The sequence below is a fragment of the Procambarus clarkii genome, chromosome 1, assembly GCF_040958095.1.
Source record: "Procambarus clarkii isolate CNS0578487 chromosome 1, FALCON_Pclarkii_2.0, whole genome shotgun sequence".
NCBI lineage: Eukaryota > Metazoa > Arthropoda > Malacostraca > Decapoda > Cambaridae > Procambarus > Procambarus clarkii.
This window is the reverse complement of record NC_091150.1, coordinates 58,688,487-58,694,656: the sequence shown is the minus strand read 5'-3', so window position 1 is coordinate 58,694,656 and position 6,170 is coordinate 58,688,487.

Below are 6,170 nucleotides of genomic sequence, written 5' to 3'. Positions count from 1 at the left end.
CTGTACATACCAGTTGTGGGAGTATGGGTTCGAGTCACTTCTGGGGTGTGAGTTTTCAGTTGTATATAGTCCTGGGGACCATTCAGGCTTGTTTGCATATATATATATATATTCTAACATATCGAATATAATAATTACACGAATAAATACCTGCAACATACTGTTCACATGATATTAATTGGATATATTGGCTCTTGATTGCTGGTGTTGACTTTTTGATGTGTAGTGCCTCGCAGATGTCGAGCTGCCTGCTATCGTTGTACCTATCGATGATTTCTGGTACAGGTACAACGATAGCAGGCGGATCGACATCTGCGAGGCACTACACATCAAAAAGTCAACACCAGAAATCAACAGCCATTTAATGCATTTAATTTTATTTAATTTAATATTCTACCCACTTCAAGACTCCGAACCAATATAGAAGCATCAAGAGGAAGTATGGGCCTATATTCCCTCTGCAGTTACTTCCATTCTTATGCTCTCATATCCAATTAATACCATAAGAACAGTATGTTGCAGGTATTTATTCATGTAATTATTATATTCGATGTGTTTGAATATAATAGGGCATTTAATAACATTTTGAACTTGCAGGAATAATATGAAAACCTTGGCGGATTGGTATGCATTAATATGAATTAACAGTACAAATAATTAAGATTATTTGGGGAGAATGAGCTGTGGGATTACTGATATCTCATTCCTAATACATTTTAGGGATTCATATGGCATAAATTGAATCCGATTAATGGGGCAATGATAGCAAAAACAGGCTATTGATAATGCATGTATGGGTTTTGGAGTATGTGTAGGTATGTATGCATGCATGTGCGACTGTTGGTTTAGATACGAGTTATCTGATTTGCATAGCAAGATTAGGATTTTGATGTTTGAGAATGATTACCCTATAAATATAGTAGCTAGCATCCAGCTGAGGTACTATATGGATGAATTGCAGTGCGACATTTGGGCAACTATTTGATGGATGTGAGGACAGCTGACTAACCTATGAACACAGCTACTACTACTGAGCTGCCAGGTGTAATGTAACTACTTGTGGACTATAGTACGATATCTAGCGACAGCGTTTCATAATTGCTGTTCTGTAAAAAACTAGAATTATAAACTATTATTGTAAACTAATATTGGAAGTGGGGTCCCTTGAATGTTATAAACATAGGTTGAACATATAAATGAATGAGATTGGGTGGCTGTATATAGGAGCTGCCTCGTATGGGCTAATAGACCTTTTGCAGTTACCTTCATTCTTATGTTTAGCTCATCTGCTGGTCTCATTGCCCATTTTTGTGATGTCACAAGTAGTTGAACAGTCAGGTTGCTGTGGGAGCCTTGACACCTATTTGTTAACGGGTGGCCATATTTTATCCCTATACTGGGGGCAGCTATTGTGACGTCGCTAAAACAACAACGGGTCTTATTACTGTGGAATGTATTTGTTTATTATAGGTTAGGTTAGGTTGGCTTGATAGGGCTGATGAATTGAATAACAGAAAAATAAGAGCAATGAGCGAAAATACGAGCGAAGGCATTAGGAAAATACTGCAAGGCATCAGGGCATCGCCTGTGATGACATTTACAGAGTAAAGTTAAGCTACTGAAAAAGATTAGGAGATTGCGCTAATGAAAGGTGGATACCCTCCTAGGAACCGTATGTGCGACGTTGGCTAAAAAGCAATGTACCCATTGGTGAATCAAACCGCACTGGGGATGATACTATCAGAATGGAGGTAATTGCGGAAGGCCTATTTTAAACATACAAAACGGCTTCTACTGAATCTGGTTCATTTATATGTACACTGAATGAATACTTTGATTGGTTATATGCTACAGTAGGATGTGGGGGCATGTTTTTGAGCGATTGCGAGACGTACACAGGACTAGCAGTGAAGGAGGAATTAAATAAAAATGTCTGAGTGTTGGTGTAGTCTGTTTTGAAAAAATATATAATATCGTATATTGCATGCACTTTGGAATACTACTGAGTTCCTGTTGAAGTTTCCATGTCTGAGGGGGTCTGTTTCATATGAATGGTAGATAGTGGATTTTGCATTTTTTTCTAATGCCTGATAAACGATCCTTAAAGAAAGATTGGCAAAGCTTAAATTACATTCTCTACAAAGGCGAAGAATTAAGGGGGTGGCATGATAGTGGTGCATGAGTGGATGAATGGACATGAGAAAGGGGATATTAATAGAATATTTAAAGTATCAACACGAAACAATGGGTATATATTGGATAAGTATTAGATTTAGAAAAGTCCTGGGCAAATACTGGTTCGGTAACAGAGGTGTACACTGAGACACATGTTAGTTCCGCTCTGTGTTGCTCACCTTTGTTACATACAAATGGCTGATGGTGGATTTCATTCATTCCTATAGTTATTAAACCATCTTTGGATGGGCACTATAAATATAAAGCTTCCAGGTCCTTCTGAATATTAATAGAGTAACATTACTGAAGTGTATAAATGGAGATGAAAGGGAATAGGCCTACTGCAGTTTATATAATAGAGGCAGTTGATGTTTTGTTAATATACAATAATGGTCTTATACAAGGAAGATGAAGACTGGATGACGTCATTGTCTATTAGCAATGTCTGTGCAGGTTCACCGGGGTAACGAAAAATACATGAGACCAGGGCCGACCTTTCAATCCCCTTGAATGAAATTTTCAGGTACGAGAAAGCTAGCAATCACTTGCCGAGGTAATGAAAAACACCTGGGTCATAGACCGGCTTTTTAATCCCCTTAAGCGATCACTCGCCGAGGTAACGAAAAATACACGACTCATAGACCGGCCATCGATGTTTCACGGAAAAAATCAAGACACATAGATCGGCCATCACCGTTTCACGGAAAAAAACACGACACGTAGACCGGCTTGGGAAAAAAGCAAAATGGCTGGTCTACGTGTCTTATTCCACTACTAGTGAGGTAGAGGTAGGTGAGTTTGTGGAAGGGAGGGGGACGGGTAGGGCCTGAGTGGGGTGATGGTGGGTCACCCCACTCCTACCCCAGGCTGTTGTAGGTCTACTGGAAGTTGGCTGAACCCTGGGCTGGCCCCTGGCTTGCTTTAGTACTGTTCATGAAACCATTCCTGCCCCTGTTCACCAGTCCATCTGCAGTTTGAGTTGGTGTTCTTCTCGAACCTTGTCAATTAGACCTTATCTCGCAATATCTGTTCCAGGCATGATGGGGCTGCTTGCAGTTGACATATTTATATATTACAGTGTGTTACGGTGCCCTCTCCTATTCCGTTTGCCTGCTTTAAGAGTTATATCAGCTTTCTTTACTGATTCTCTGAGATGCAGGTAATCTTTTGGTATGTGGCGGCCAGAGCGGCTGCCTGATAAGGGAGAAATTTACCTTATAAGTTTGTAGGTAAGGGGAAAGTGGCGCCCTGATACAAATGAAATCGAACCCCCTACCTGCAGATCCGCCATTTTGTGGAGGACGCTAGCCGAGTGCGGATTGGCTAACGTAGATCACGGGCGACCAATCGGAACCCACCGTGACGTCACCGAGTGCCCCTGGCGGCGCCAGCGGTGGTAGCGTCCAGAGTTGATCTGGCTGTGGAGGAGAGAGGAAGCGCCTCGAACAGCTCTCATGGATTTGAGGCTTCTAGAGCCTTACTCAGTGGATTAAAACTAGCCATCGCAGCCCACCATTGTTATTGAAGACCCCAGCGCTTCCGGGAAGCGAGAAGAAACCAAGTTCATTGAGCAGAGAAGTGCCAAAACTTGAAGAATCGGTCGGCGACGACGCTGGAACGGCGCCGCCTGACGCTTGAGGGGTCTGGAAGGTGTGGCGGGCAGCCCTAGCTGTGACCGGGTCACGTTCACTGAGGATTTTCGAGAGACGACACCGTTCCTAGGGCATGAGCAACGCCTTGTGGAAGGAACGAGTGTGTGCATGCAGTGATTAGCTCAGTGCCCACTGGTGAACTAGGATTGGGATATCTGAAACTCTGGGAGTGATTCGGCGACGATGCGAAGGCTTCATGACACCTGAGGACTTGTGGAATGTTCCTGGATCGTCAAGGAACGTTCTCAGGAAGTTCCGACTTAAGAAGCGTGGGAACCTCACACCATCGAGGGACAAGCGTCGTGAGCCAGGAATGTAAAGGTAGATCAATTTCCCTCCTATTACCCCTTGACTGAGTAGGCTAGATAGGCCACGATATTTACCTGTGTATGTTACAGTATAACATGGATACATTAGTAGTAGGATAGGCTGCAGGACAGCTTGTGTCCAGAACTGTTGAAGAGGACAGTGTATTTGGACGGGGCAGTTGAAGAGGTGGTAGCTGACGTCGACGAAGAGGCCTCTATGTGTGAGAGTGTGTGACTTCTATTAAATCTGCACAGTTGAAGGAGTTGTTGGAGGTCGTGAAAGAAGAGTTGCTGACAATCTCCAGATTTATTATTATTATTTTCCATTCCTGTATTGCTTGTAATTGTATGTGTGATCATGTAGCTTATGTCAGTAAATTCACATATTTTATCATTGTGTTTAACTGTGGCTCAATAATAATCTCTATGAGCATTCACGAGGGTTATCATAGTACCACCTAGTGAACTCCACATTTTCTACAGAAGTTCTTAGTGGCTGGAGAGTGGTAAAGCAACACAGACTTATGTAGAAGTGTACCCTAGGCTATCAGTCCGGTGTCAGATCAATAGGAGTAGCAACAAGCAGTATAGAATACACCCACTGAACTGCATTGCTGGGGTGCAGATATATCAACCCAGCTTGCGACCTTGTTAAAAGAAGATAGTGAAGGCAGGCGGGAAAGGAATTCCTGCAACCTTTTGTCTGGCAGACACGACCCAGGGAAGTTATTATTAAAAGGTAAGCCTGGGTCTTCCTTCACTTCTCCACGGGTCTAGGCCGGAATTGCTAATAGCAGTTTCCCCGTGGTTGACTGAAGGGCTCCCAGGGTGAATCAGTGACACCCCAGTGGTGGGGGCAAAGACCTCGGGTGGTGGGTATTACTGGTTCTCTCCTGTGGGACCAGGGGACTCCGGTGAGTACCGAGAGTCGGAGGGGCTGAGTATTCTGCCTTTTGAGCCCCCTAGCAGCCGATTACTAGCAGAGCCTCAGCCCACCACCGTGTCAAGAACTGGCGACCTTGCCAGGATACGTTCGTCTTGGTACAGTGTTGCCAGGGTACTAATACAGTGTTGCCAGTGAATTCAGTGATAGTGTTACCCAACCAGCTAAGGGATTGAAACGGTGAAATTAGCACCTACTAACTTGTCTGTGCTGTCATGTATGCTTGATAACATAGAGATGGAGGAGGATAAAGTAAAGAAATATTTTGAGTCGAGGGATGAGAAAATTTTGGAGGAGTGTACCAAAGCTCAGCTCTAACAAGTGGCTAACCACTTTGGGATCAGGTTGAGGACGACTAAGGTGGCGGAGAAGAAGATAGAGATCATGGCACAGCTCACAGCTCGAGAGGAGACGACGGGAGAGGAGCCGTCTCAAGAAGGCCCGTCTCAAGGTGGGCCGTCCCAGGTAGAACCGTCCCAAGCACTTGCTAGTGTGGCCAGAACTCGCAGTTAACGTGGAAGCAGCGGGGGATCCATTAGTAGCAGGAAGAGCGTGCAGCTGGAGATAGTGTCAATGCAATTAGAGGTCTAACTGAGTCGAGAGGAGAGAGAAGCACGGCTTCAACGTGAGGAGAGAGAGGCGCAGCTGCGGCGTGAAGAGCATGAATGAAAGGCGCAACTGAAACGAGAAGAAAGAGAGGCACAGCTGAAACGAGAAGAAAGAGTGGCACAGCTAAGACGAAAAGAAAGAAGCGCAGCGTGAGGAGCGAGAAAGAAAGGCACAGCTGAATCGAGAAGAAAGGGAGGCGCAGCTGAAACGAGAAGAAAGAGAGGCGCGGCTGAAACGAGAAGACAGGGAAGCCCAGCTACAAATGCGGTGAGCCGAGATAGAGGCGAAAAGGGAGGTCGAGTTGAGGTGTGTTGAACGTGGGTTAGTCTCGATACCTGCACGTCGGGACGACCTCAAGGCCCGGAAGCGCGATCTACCCACCTTCGATCCTCTGGAGGCCGAGGCTTTCTTCAACCATTTTGAGAGGATTGCAACATTGAAGGAATGGCCGGAGGAGGATTGGGCTGCGTTAGTGCAGAGTAG